Raw genomic sequence first — 11,727 nt, 5'->3', positions numbered from 1 at the left:
CCAGGGCCGCCCTAGCCCATGTACACTACATAGCAGATCCAAACCAAGAAAAAAGAAAAGGCCCACCATCGAAGAGAAAAGGGGCCAGGGTCCATTGGTCCTGGGACTTGCGGCTGCAGCAGCACGTACACAACCGCTTTGATTCTCTGCTGCTACGATCGCCACGATTTTACCGCCGCCAATCTTCCTAACTGTCATGCGATCCAATCTCCACCCATGGCTCGCCGTAGTAGAGCCTGCCGTCGTGGCCGGCAAGGCTGTCCGTGAAGGAGAGGAGCACGGCAAATGTGCTCCAACCTCCCAGCGAGAGTCACAAGAGATTGATCCAGATCCATCATAGCTGCACCTGCACGGTTAGTACCTTCTTCATCTCTTGATCTTTAATCCGTTCGAATTTGTGTGGTTCTGCCATACAAAATCTACAAAGATCAGAAATAAATTACAACATATTGGCTGTCCATATATTGTTATACTCGTGTATAGATAAAACGAGGAAGAGAAACTGAAAAATGTTTGCCAAGAGCATTTGCGTCCAACTGTCCAACCCTACAGACCCCAATCGATCATTCCTCTCAGCCAGTAAGGACTAAGGAGATTATGAAAAGCACCACCACCATGAGCGACCACGGAGACGACGATGCACACGATTCTCAATAATTAACCTTAGCTTCAAATCTCTGTTTTTTGCTGGTTAATATGAATGATAATTAATTGATTGGCATGAAAATCAGAGTTGGTCAATTCAACATAGTACCGTCTGCCAAATTATGTACTATAACTAATTTAGATACTTTTTTCTATCAAAGATGAATATTAATTTTGTAATGTTTAGTTGTTTACACTAGCGAAACCACGAGTCCGGGCTTATGTTTCTTTGCACACTTTAAACTTCTGAGTGATATCAAGTGCCCATCAGTCTATAAGAGCTCAAGTCTGAAACTCGCCCCCTATGTTAAATTCCTGGCTCCGTCCCTGAAGACACCAACGGCCACCGTCGTGGCAAAACATAAACGGTCCCAAACGGGGACAAGGTACCATAACAACAACAACAACGGGGCCAAATGAAAATCATAGGATGGAACTGCCGTGGTATGCTCTCCCCCACGGCAGTTCACGAGCTCTTGGACCTTCAAGGGCGTGTCAAGGCGGAGTTGATTTTCCTTTCTGAGTCTCATTTGAATAAATGTAAAGCTGATGAGCTACGTCATGTTCTAAATTTTGATGCTATGTTTGTAGTGGAAAGTGATGGTCGGGCCGGTGGCCTCGTTTTGTTTTATCAAAAGATGAATAAAGTCGTTTTGAACTATGAGTCAGCTCATTTTATTGATGTTCTATTCATGAATGAAAATGTTGTACGGTGGCGTTTTACGGTTTTTTATGGTTATCCGAATTGGAATGAGCGTAATCTTTCTTGGGATGATATCCGCAATCTGCATGATAAGGGTGATCACCCCTGGATAATGTTGGGAGACTTCAATGAAATATTATTGTCTTCAGAAAAAGAGGGAGGGAATGTGAGGCCTAATGCAATGATGAGAGATTTTCGTAATTGCTTAGGAGAATGCGGTCTAGAAGATATGGGCTATATTGGTGATTGCTTCACTTGGAGAAGAGGTGAGATTAGGGAGAGACTTGATCGTGGGGTTTGTAATGTGGAGTGGGTGAACAAATTCCCACGGGCTGCAATCATAAACGAAGAACATGTCCATTCTGATCACCGACCCCTTGTCTTGGATACAGAATATTATGATTGTAACATGTTTAATCAATCTGGAGGACGAGTAAAACAGTTTGAAGCTCATTGGCTCAACGAAGAGACAGCCGTAGAAATAGTACGTACATCATGGGAAAAAGCGAAGATGTTAGGCATTGGACCGTCTCTCACTGAACGTACCAGGGCGGTGCATGCGGATTTGCATACCTGGGATCGTGATATACTAAGGGGGCCGAAAAATAGAATTAAAAAAATCAAAAAAAATCTAGAAAAATTGCGAAGGGACCCTGTGAATGCAGAAACTCAAGCGTGACAAAAGGAGACCCTAGTCCTTATAATCTTTTGGAACAAGAAGAGATATACTGGCTACAACGGGGTCGTGCAAATTGGCTATTACATGGTGATCGTAATACCTCTTTTTTCCATAATGCGGCAACGGCGAGAAAGAAGAGAAACCAGATCAAAAAATTAATTGATGAGAATGGTGTCTGGGTACAAGACACGGAGATGAAAAATCACATTTGGGGTATTTTACAAACCCTTTCAAATCAGAAGTGGTTCAACCGAATCCGGAGGTTATATCCCTTGTCAAAAGGAAAGTGACTGATGAAATGAATAAGGCCCTTCTAGCCCCTTATACAGAAGATGATGTACGAAAGGCCCTCTTTGATATTGGAGATTTAAAAGCACCTGGGCCAGATGGTCTGCACGCCGTGTTTAATAAAATATTTTGGCCTATGTTGGGGGATGACATGACAAAAGAGGTACTCCAGGCGGTAAAGACTTGCTCGATATCCGAGGGCTGGAATGATACTGCAATAGTAATGATCCCAAAGGTTAATTCCCCAGACAAGGTAACTCAATTCAGACCTATAAGTCTATGCAATGTGGTATATAAAGTGATCTCAAAAATGATTGCGGCGCGCTTGAAGATAATCCTTTCAGAAATCATTAGCATGACCCAGAGTGCGTTTGTGCACGGACGTATGATTACTGATAATATTCTAGTGGCATATGAATGCTTCCATACAATTAAAAGGAAAAGGAATGGTAAAGAGGGCCTATGCGCAATCAAATTGGACATGCACAAAGCATATGACAGGGTAGAGTTGTCTTTTCTAAAGGAAATTATGCTCAAACTGGGTTTCCAAGAGAACTGGGTAAATCTTATTATGCAATGTGTATCCTCTGTGGAATACCGTGTTCGTTTTAATACGGAAGAAACTGAGAGTTTTAAACCCACTAGAGGATTGAGCCAAGGAGATCCTCTATCTCCATACTTATTCTTATTATGTACTGAGGGACTGACTGCCCTTTTAGCAAAAGCGGAGGAGAATGGAAATATTTCTGGAATAAAGGTCAGTAGAGACGCACCGTCGGTTTCGAACCTTCTTTTTGCAGATGATTCTCTGATCCTTATGAAAGCAAATGCTATGAATGGAGAGGCTTTGAAATCAGTTTTGGATCTATATTGTGCCTCCTCGGGGAAATGATTAGTGTTGAAAAGTCCAGTATTTTCTTTAGTCCCAATACAAAGGTGGAAGATAAAGCGCAAATTTGTACAATTCTGAATATTATGACTGAAGCACTTAATGATAAATATTTGGGTTTACCTGCTAATGTGGGTATGGACAAAAGTGATTGTTTCCAATTCCTGATCGATCGAATCATCATGAAAATAAGTGGATGGAAAGAAAAATTGTTATCTGCTGGAGGAAAGGAAATATTGCTCAAATCTGTTGTACAAGCTATCCAAGCTTACGCCATGTCTGTCTTTAAAATTCCTAAAAGAAAATTGTAAAGGAATTATTGATGCGATGTCGCAATTTTGGTGGGGTGATGAGGACAACAAGAAGAGAATGCATTGGATGGCATGGTGCAAGATGTGTGTACCAAAAAATCAAGGAGGTATGGGTTTTAGAGATATACATTGTTTCAACCTGGCTTTGTTAGCCAAACAAGCATGGCGCCTGATTGATAATCCCGAGTCCTTATGTGCATCGATCTTGGGGGCTAAATATTTCCCGGAAGGGGATTTAATGAATGCAAAACGAAGAAAGGGCTCCTTTTTTACTTGGCAAAGTATTATGGCGGGACTAAACTCACTCAAAAATGGTTATATCTGGCGGGTTGGAAATGGACAAAATATTGATATTTGGAGAGATACATGGATCCTGAACTGTGCGAATAGAAGGGTCATTACTCCGAGAAGGGGGCACCTTCTGTCAAGGGTTTCTGATCTCATTGATCCAATCACGAATTCTTGGGATGAAGATTTGGTGAATCAAACGTTCTGGCCAATTGATGCTCAAAGGGTGCTCGCAATTCCCCTCCCGATGAATAATATGTCAGATTTCATTGCTTGGAGTTATACAAAAAATGGCGTTTTCACTGTTCGGTCAGCTTATTTGGAGGAATGGAACAAGGAACATGGAACAAAATTGCAACATGCTGATGGTAGGGGAAGAATCAAGGCTAATCCTATTTGGGGTAAGGTTTGGAAATTATCTTGTCCGGCAAAGGTTAAAGGTTTCATCTGGCGTACCTTGCATGGAACCCTCCCATGCCGTGTTACGCTTGCGAATAGGCACATGAAAGTATCGCCCAATTTCCCATCATGCTCGAAGGGGGAAGAAGATATAAAAAACATTTTATTCATGTGTCAAAAGGCAAAAGAGATATGGGGCAAGTTAGGATTACATGAGGTGATCAATAAAGCTTGTGCTACTGATCATGCGGGAGAGGCGGTGTTGGAATTCTTACTACTTATGCCAGAACAAGAATTAGCGATAATGGGTTCTCCAAAAGCACGTGAACTGATCGCTGTTACAGCGTGGTACTTATGGTGGGATAGACGCAAACTAGTTCACTAAGGAAAGTTTCAAGATGCAAACCAAATTTTCATGGGTGCCCGGGCTATAACGGCTAACTATGTTAATGCACACTCCCCTCGGGCAACTACTAAATCAGGAGGATGGACAAGACCTCCTATGGGTTTTTTTAAGCTTAATGGTGATGCCTCTTATGACCATGATTTACTTAGGGGCACAGCTGGAGCTATTCTTAGAGATGATAATGGAAGATTCATTGTTGGTGGAAACTGGAGGATTGAGTGGTGTGCTGACGTATTAACAACAGAAGCTTTGGCTCTTAGATTTGGCCTACTCCTTGCACAAAAGGCAGGTTGCAATCGTCTTGTCGTTAATTCTGATAATACAAAGGTGATTGAAATAATGGAAAATGGAGGACATTCGACGGGAGCGGCGGCGGCAGTGTTTGATGATTGCTATTTCATAGCTTCTGATTTTCCGCTTGTTAGATTTGAACATTGTAATAGGGAAGCAAATAAGGTGGCTCATGAAATTGCTAGGCTAGCAAAATTATTAGTTACTACTGACTGGTTTGAGGAGCCTTTGAGGGACATTGTACACTTACTTATTAACGATGTAACAATTATTTCTAATAAATAAAGTACATGTTTATTTCAAAAAACAACAACAGGCACACAAGGCTTATGTCCGCCTACCTGATCAGGGTAGCGCGCGCCCATAACCTTCCCTCATTGGAGGCACCAGCGAGAGGCATGACAATGGACCCAGTTAGGACCTTCCCATTAGGCAAGCGTGGTTGCACTGGTCAGCTCGATTTGGTGGCACCATGACTTAGCCAACAGTTGTTCAAGTTTAATTAAGTCCAGTTAAACTTGAATGCAATAAGCTGAGCCATATTAAAATAACATGATGCAACTACAATGCATGAGCATGGATCAACATAAGAAGGGAAGTGCAACATTCTTAACATAGCAACAACAAATCATATATCTGACTGAGCATGGCATACTGACTAGCATGAACATCACAAGTACACTACATAGAAACATAGTAGCACTACTAGCATCAGCAATAAATATCATGCAAGAACATATCAACAATGCTACCATGCAAGCATTTAACCAACTAGATGGAATGGAACATGCATAACAACGGCACTCGGGACAGACGATAGTTATGCACCGAAGGCCATCACCAACATCAACATCTACTACTAGCAAGCATAAACATATGAAAGGAAATACTAACAGGTAGTACAAGTAAACATAGCACGAAAATGAACATGCAACTCTAAGCATCACCGGGACAACGATAACCATATTTTCAACAAGCAAACGTTTAACAAAGATTCAAGTTGAAAACCATGGCTACTCCATGACTATCATGCAAGTGTGTATTGTGGCTTGCCTGGGGATGAAGAAGGCACCGGGGAGAAGTGCGGACGGATTGTGGAAAGATTCGCCGGAAACAGTCCTCTCCCGGAGGGGGCTGTTTACGTGCATGGCAAAATGGTCATTTTCAGAATGTTAACACATGGTGAAACTGTGACCAATAGAACGGGCTCGTCGAGATGAAGAAATGGGCGTTCGATTCACCTCATTTGGAGTTACGAGCAAAAAAAGGTTATAGCCTGACGAAATCCAGGGACCAATCTGTGAAAATAACTCTACAAACAGGCCCCTGAGCTGAAAAGGGAAAGAGTATTTCTGAGAATATGTCTTCGCAGAAGAGAAAGCGTAAACGCGGCTGAAGAGACAGGAAAGTGCGCTTACAGAACAAGGAAAGCGTATTAACAGGAATACGTTTCCTGGAGTTGAAAGCTGAAGGAAATATGCCCTAGAGTCAATAATAAAGTTATTATTTATTTCCTTATATCATGATAAATGTTTATTATTCATGCTAGAATTGTATTAACCAAAAACATAATACATGTGTGAATACATAGACAAACATAATGTCACTAGTATGCCTCTACTTGACTAGCTCGTTAATCAAAGATGGTTGTGTTTCCTAACCATAGACATGAGTTGTCATTTGATTAACGGGGTCACATCATTAGGAGAATGATATGATTGACTTGACCCATTCCTTTAGCTTAGCACTTGATTGTTTAGTATGTTGCTATTGCTTTCTTCATGACTTATACATGGTCCTACAACTATGAGATTATGCAACTCCCGTTTACCGGAGGAACACTTTGTGTGCTACCAAACATCACAACGTAACTGGGTGATTATAAAGGAGCTCTACAGGTGTCTCCAAAGGTACATGTTGAGTTGGCGTATTTCGAGATTAGGTTTTGTCACTCCGATTGTCGGAGAGGTATCTCTGGGCCCTCTTAGTAATGCACATCACCATAAGCCTTGCAAGCAATGTAGCTAATGAGTTAGTTACGGAATGATGCATTACATAACGAGTAAAGAGACTTGACGGTAACGAGATTGAACTTGGTATTGAGATACCGACGATCGAATCTCGGGCAAGTAACATACCGATGACAAAGGGAACAACGTATGTTGTTATGCGGTTTGACCGATAAAGATCTTTGTAGAATATGTAGGAGCCAATATGAGCATCCAGGTTCCGCTATTGGTTATTGACCGGAGACATGTCTCGGTCATGTCTACATAGTTCTCGAACCCGTAGGGTCCGCACGCTTAAAGTTAGATGACAGTTATATTATGAGTTCATGTGTTTTTATGTACCGAAGATAGTTCGGAGTCCCAGATGTGCTCACGGACATGACGAGGAGTCTCAAAATGGTCAAGACATGAAGATTGATATATTGGACGACTATATTCGTACACTGGAATGGTTCCGGGGGTTATTGGATATATACCGGAGTACCGGGGGGTTACCGGAACCCCCTAGGGGGTTAATGGGCCTCATGGGCCCAAAGTGGAGAAGAGGAGGGGCGGCCAGGTCAGGCCGCGCGCCCCCTCCCCCTCTAGTCTGAATAGGACAAGGAGGGGGGGGGGGCAGCGCCCCCCTTTCCTTCCTCCCCTCTCTCCCTTCCTTCCCCTCTCCTACTTGGACAAGGAAAGGAGGGAGTCCTACTCCCGGTGGGAGTAGGACTCCTCCTGGTGCGCCCCCTCCTGGCCGGCCGCCCCTCCCCCTTGCCCCTTTATATACGGTGGCAAGGGGGCACCTCTAGACACAACAACAATTGATCCTTGAGATCTCACTACAAGAAATATGTCAACTTGTGACCTTGACTATTGGTCACTGAAAGGTCATTGTTTTTCATTTGCGACCTTTTGGTGACCAAAAACAGAAGGTCAAAAGCTGACGGTCGTAAACTAAAATTAATGACCTTCTCTGTGAGAAGGTCGTAGACGTTTACGACCAAAACAGAAGGTCGTTGAACCCATGACCTTTTATTTTGGTCACTGGTTGTCTGCCCAGGCCACGTCAGATCCGACGTGGCAATCTGACGTGGCAAAACTACGACCAATTAAAGAGGTCTTTGATAAGATTCAGCCCGGTCCGATTCGATGCTTTACATGGGCCGAGCCCAACAATTCAGCCTATTTGTGTTTTTTTCTCATATTAATTTTGGTCGGGTAGATGGGCCAAGCCCAACATTTCAGCCTCGTTATTTTTAGGCCTAGGCCTTTTTATTTTCGTGGCCTTCACCTTTTCACAATTGATTTTTAAGCGATTTTGTTCATTTTCCTGAACTGTTTGATTTGTGGCCTTTTTAGGGCCCAAATAGTATTTGTTTCATTTCTTATGTATCAGCAATTAATGATCTGATCCTCAAAAATACAATAAATAATCAACATTCCCAATATTTCAATCACACAAATTTTCACAAATGACGACCAAAATGAGTATATTATATATATTACAATCATGCAATAGTTCAGATCATCCAGGAATTTAGAACACCCAGGAACATCTTTGAAGTAAACACCCAGGAACACCCAGGAACATAAAACACCCAGAAAGATAAAACTAGCTACAAAGATGAAGTGTTCCCTTCTTCGAACTTCTTCAGCCTAGAGCTCCTGTAGAAGAGAGGAAATTATGTTATCATGGCTTCCAATGAAAGCAATATCTTCCAACAAAGAACAACTAGGAAAAGAATAATTAACAGATACACAAGCAGCTAGGAGCATGGATAACAGTATGGATAACAGTAGTATACTGCTGCTGAGGCATTAGTATGGATAACAGAATTATGAAGTATGGATAACAATAGCAACACTCGTATACTGCTGCTGAGGCATTAGTATAATGAATAGAACTTCCTGAAGTATACTGCTGCTGCTGAAGTATACAGTTGTTGTTGCTGAGTTTGCATCAGTTTACAAATCTTATAGAATAATTTGTTTATGCCAGGAATGCATCAGTTTGTACAATACTAGAAAGGGCAAATAAAACAACAAAATTGCATAGGACAAATAAAACATGTTAACCTGCTGTTGTTCTACACTTCAACATGGATAATAAATCTAACAACGATGGTTGGCGTCATCCTTGCGTTGGCTAGTTAAAACTAAGAGCAGCAGAGCAGATATGTGTATTACGGAGACAAACAGGGGTGCTCCAGTTGTGTTGCAACATGAAAGAGCCAGGTTTATTACTGCTAAAAAATACTTAGCGGCCACAACAAATTACTATCAAAGGAATGGCAACGAATCTAAGGGTTTATTTTTGGCAAAATATCCAAGGTTGAGAAATGCAAAAACGCTGATCTACTGTAGTTGTTTAACCATCACCACACTAACGAACATGTGTTCAACAGAGCCGTTTGACCAAAGAATTGAAGACAAATAAACGAAAGAGAAATCTTTCAATTCTATTCAGAAGTATAGTCCAAGCACAACATCATCATCGTCACGGAAATTCCCTAAACAATCAGCTATCCACAAAAACATAGTGACCCACATCACCAATGAGCTACTGTGAGCATGCATGGACCAGATACTATGCAGAGCTACTAATAAAATGGGATCGGGCAGAAGGGCAAAGAGAGGGAGGTGGCTACCTTCTCCACATGGGAACTTCCTAGTGGTGATGTTGAGCAGCATCCTGACGGGGCCCTTGACCTTGAGCTGCTTCTCCTTGGCACCCTTCACCAAATCCGAGGTCACTATTCAACACACGCACGCACAAACACATCAGATCAGAGACGCACAAATCCAGCCTCATCCAACCAAGCACTAACAAACAACATGGATGATACTAACATAAGCCATACAGTAGTCTTGGAAGTATGCAGCGAATTTGCACAGGAGTACGTACATACAACATAGTAGAAACCTCGAGAATCATTGTGTGGAATACAATGAGGAATGTTTATTGAGTCAAGGATGGGTTAGGTGCCCTTGATCACGACAACGGGGCAGCCCACGTTGTCGGGTGGAGGTGCGACATATGCCAACGGATGGCTTATCATTGTGGGAGCCAGTAAGATATCGCCGGTGCATGGAAACGAGATAGGGTGAAGACATGCACGTCGGCGGATCTTACCCAGGCTGGGGCCTCTCCGTGGAGATAATACCCCTAGTCCTGCTCTGCGGGGTCTCCGCATGATCACTAGATCAACAAGAGGCTACAAGAGGCTCCTTGAGCTGTTCGGTGGAAGGAGGAAGAAGGGCAAGGCTAGCTCTCTCCTCTCCCCGTAGTGGTGTCTAAAACTCTATGAGATCAACCCTTTGCATGGGTGTCCCGGGGGGTTCATATAGGCCTACCCCCCGGGGGTACAATGGTAATCTGGCTGGGCGTGGGCCCTAGCCGTCAGTGTCTATGACCGCCAGCTTCTCCACCGACTGCTGGGGCCCGCCGACTGGTGGGTCCCACCGGCTGCCGGCTCATTGGTCGACAGGCCGGCCCCACCGCTTGGTGGTCTTGTCGGGGGCTGGTTACTGTTGCCTTGCCTCTGATGACGAGGGCTTTGTCGAGGTAAGCATGGCTACAGTGCCGCTGCCTTGCGGACTCTCACTGTAGCCTTACCTCGTCTTGTCTCCTTAATGGTGAGCGCGCCCCGAGGGGGGGAGCAAGCCGGCTACAGGAAGCCGGCCATGCCTCAGGCCGGCTGGGGGAGGCAGACCGCCTTCGGGCGTCTCTCTGACCAAAGGGGCCCGCCACCTACGGGCTGTACTGGCAGCCCGTCGTGGAGGGCGTCATGATCAACATGGCAACAGTGCCACGCCGGACAGGTGATGGCCGTCCCGTACGGCCTACTATAGCCATGCGTGCTCCGAGATTCGAGGGTGGCAGGGTCCACTGTTGCCATGCCCCATCCCATCATCGTTATGGGGGGTGCAGACTTTTAGGGCACGACCCCTGGCCGCCTGCCTGGGGCCGGCCTCTTGGAGTCGGTTCTCTTGGGCCGGCTTCTTGGAGTCGGTCTTTGCGTGGCCGGCTTCTTGGAGTTGGCCTTATCGTGGCGTCCCTCAAGAGAGTTTAGGGCCGGGCCGCCTTCCGGTAGCCGACCTGCGAGATAGCCTGCCGGAGGAAGGCGGCCCCACATCTTGGGTGCTTCAAGGCTTGGTCGGCCCGTTGTTTTTTCTAAGGGCCAAAGGGAGCCGGTTAGGCTACCCGTGGTCATTTACTCCGACAGTAGTCCCTGAAGCTGGTTGGGCTTCGTGGCTGAAGGGGGAATCGAGAAGCTCGGCCAGCTTCCTATCCCGAAGAGCCGGCAGCTAGGAGCAGGCTTCTCTTATGCATGCCTTCTCGACGAAGTCTCCTTGAAATCTGAAGGCGGGAACCAGCTGGCGCGCTAGCCAGGCGGCGGGCTGGCCGCCCACCGCCTGTGCGCCACATGGCACCCTCCGGCTGGAAGGGCCTGCCAACCCATGCGCGTGATGGGACGCTGCCGCAGGCTGGGGCCTGCCACTTCCACGCCTCGGCCCGTGCGCGGATCTTCTGCGGCCTGAACCGACCGCACGTTTTCTGACGGCGGTTCCCATTCGCCATAAATGCGCGATAATCGCGGGACATTGGGGAGTGGGCGCAGTTAATCCCACGCCCCCCCGCCCCTCGCCTCCTCGGCTTTGCCGCACGAGGATATAACTAGGGGCGGGGAGGGGGAGCGGTAGTCGTTCGCACGCTCGCCCTCGCTCCGCCACCACCCTCTTCTTCCTCTCCGTCGCCGCAGCGGCTCTCCGCGACGCCACCGTTCCGCCACTCTTCTTAGCACGCCGCGATCTTGCCGCCACTGCACCGCGCGTT

General features: G+C 45.4%; 1 pseudogene; it reads left to right on the top strand.

The window, feature by feature from the left end:
* Window positions 1-2,700: 2,700 nt before the first annotated feature.
* LOC123090249 (uncharacterized) lies at window positions 2,701-4,587 on the top strand (annotated as a pseudogene).
* The last annotated feature ends 7,140 nt before the right edge of the window (window positions 4,588-11,727 follow it).

The sequence above is a fragment of the Triticum aestivum genome, chromosome 4B (assembly GCF_018294505.1).
Source record: "Triticum aestivum cultivar Chinese Spring chromosome 4B, IWGSC CS RefSeq v2.1, whole genome shotgun sequence".
Classification (NCBI taxonomy): Eukaryota; Viridiplantae; Streptophyta; class Magnoliopsida; order Poales; family Poaceae; genus Triticum; species Triticum aestivum.
This window is presented reverse-complemented; position numbering and strand designations above follow the sequence as displayed.